Source organism: Labrus mixtus, chromosome 22 (assembly GCF_963584025.1).
Source record: "Labrus mixtus chromosome 22, fLabMix1.1, whole genome shotgun sequence".
NCBI classification, from domain to species: domain Eukaryota; kingdom Metazoa; phylum Chordata; class Actinopteri; order Labriformes; family Labridae; genus Labrus; species Labrus mixtus.
In genome coordinates this window covers 21,260,064-21,262,563 of record NC_083633.1, presented here as the reverse complement: position 1 = coordinate 21,262,563, position 2,500 = coordinate 21,260,064, and the positions used below count along the sequence as shown (strand labels likewise).

The following is a 2,500-nucleotide window of genomic DNA, read 5'->3' as shown; positions in this document are numbered from 1 at the left end:
AGTCATCTAACAGTTTGTGAATTATAATCAGATCATGCTGGAGGAGGACTGGGATATAAATGTAAGATTAATTCAGTAAAATGTTCCAGTCAGCCATTAAAAAAAGAGGGGGGGGGGGGGGGGGGGGGGTCTTCTGTCCGATTCTTTATTTTGCTCTGATCTGAACCGGAGCCATTTTTTGTCAAAGGAACCGACACAAGCGTGAATAATCGTCTAACCTCACGTCAACCCACTAGTTCAGCTGTGTGTGTGTGTGTGTGTGTGTGTGTGTGTGTGTGTGTGTGTGTGTGATCTCATTGAGTTGCATGTTGCACGTGGCGCTCACGTTTTAGCCATCAGCGCTCTGAGGAGAAGCTGCACGGCTAACACGCTGCACAGAATGACTCGCTCCTCTCAGTTCATATCCTCGCACGAGAGACTCGCACGCTGCCGTCTGTGATGAAACATATATATTTATTTTAAAGGGTTAACAGCCTGCAAAACAAGCAGTTAAGAATCCAGCTGACACAAGTGATGTCATCAAATAAAGCTGATTTTAAAAAAGAGAAAAAAAACATTTAATTTAAGGATATTTTAAAATCTCACTTACAAATCAATGAGAAGAATCTTCTTCAAGACCCCGTGTCCAACTGCCATCTTTTTTTTTCTGAGCGCCAGCATCTTTTTGTCGTATAGAGGACTCTGCTGCTTAATGTTTCTTAAAGGAGCAGTATGTAACTCTGCCCCCTAGTGTTTAAAATGAGTACTGCAGTCTGAATTCTAAACATCATAGAGAGCTGTCCCCCCCCCCTCGATGCTCACTCAGGTCACCATGTGGTGGACTCTGAAGCTTCAGTGTTTATCCAGCTCTGCATGGGTCTGTAAACCTTTCTGTGTTCTAACCTCTCTCCATTTTTCAAAAGCATCTCCAATATTGATCCTAGTTTGAGCACGTTTCTGCTCGTGGAGCTTATTAGAAACATGCAGAGGCTTTTTAGGTCGGGTACAATCACTTCTATCTGTGATAGGTGAGTGGGCGTGTCTTATCCCCCCCCTCCTGCCCACACTCTGGGGTTTAGTTACCCTTTGTGAAGTGATGCATTAATAAAAGACTAAAATAATAAATATTCAATCTTTATCAGAATACTGAACGTGTCCCTGCAGCGTGATTCATCCTTTGTCTCCTTCTGTCTTTACTCACCTCGTCACATTTTTTAATTCAATAGAAACCTTTTAACCCTGTCGTTTGTATAAGAGATCTGATTGGTCCAAATTGGATTCCCCCTATTCTTCCCCCGGGGGCTATCAGCTAATAAGTAGCTATGACTCTGTGTGTGTGTGTGTGTGTGTGTGTGTGTGTGCGTGCGTGCGTGCGTGCGTGCGTGTGACATAAATAGCACCTGATCCTGCCAGGAAGCGCAGCAGGGTTAATGGCATTACTTGGACGACAGCCAATCAGGCGCGCAGGTTCAACTCCGGCCCCCTCTAAGCCAATCAGAGATCACTGAATGACCAGATCAGGAAATGGAGCGAAAAGTCCCTGAGCTCTGACTGACAGGCGGGGGACTCTGTGTGTGTGTGTGTGTGTGTGTGTGTGTGTGTGTGTGTGTGTGTGTGTCTGTGTGTGTGTGTGTGTGTGTGTGTGTGTGTGTGTGTGTGTGTGTGTCTGTGTGTGTCTGTGTGTGTGTGTGTCTGTGTGTGTGTGTGTGTGTGTGTGTGTGTGTGTGTGTGTGTGTGTGTGTGTGTGTGTCTGTGTGTGTGTGTGTGTGTGTGTGTGTGTGTGTGTGTGTCTGTGTGTGTCTGTGTGTGTGTGTGTGTCTGTGTGTGTGTGTGTGTGTGTGTGTGTGTGTGTGTGTGTGTCTGTGTGTGTCTGTGTGTGTGTGTTCATTGAGTGAACAGCTTCCTGTGGTCGACGGGAGGATCAACAATATTTACGTGTTCACTCGGTAAGGTTGTTCAGCCGTTTCTTCTTTTTATTGGCTTCAGTTGTTTACCTTTAGATGTTTGTTTGTTTGTTTGTTTGTTTATCTGACGCTCTCTGGTTCTTCACTGATTTGAACGTTTTACCTGCAGCTTTAATTCTTCTCAGACGATTCATCGTTAAACATTTTAATGATGAATTCATCGTTTAAAGATAAAAAGAGAAACTGTTTTATTTCTGTTTCATGAAAGGACAATGACACATCTGACGTTTTGTTTTACAGTCATGGGACAAAGTCAAAGTCAGGGTTGGTCATTTCCACTTTTTCAGATTTTGGTTGAAGTTGTCTTTAGGTCCTGACAGAAAGTTCTCTGAAAAAGGAAGAAAGAAAATCCATCATCTGTATCAGTTTGTAAGTCTGTAAAAACTTCAACCAATGTCTGCCACGAGGTACCAATCTGATGAACCAATCAGACGCCTCCCTGTCTCCCTGCTCGCTCTCTACCTCTTGCGTGCTCTAACCCACACTCAAAGCGCGTATTTTTTGACATAATGGCTGCAGAACAAAAGAAAAGTCTGCAGATGAACATCGTTAGCACA

General features: G+C 44.0%; 1 protein-coding gene across 1 annotated transcript in view; it reads left to right on the top strand.

The window, feature by feature from the left end:
* The window catches only part of ptprr (protein tyrosine phosphatase receptor type R), a 29,660-nt gene that overhangs the window by 10,578 nt on the left and 16,582 nt on the right, over positions 1-2,500 (top strand). The window lies entirely within an intron of this gene.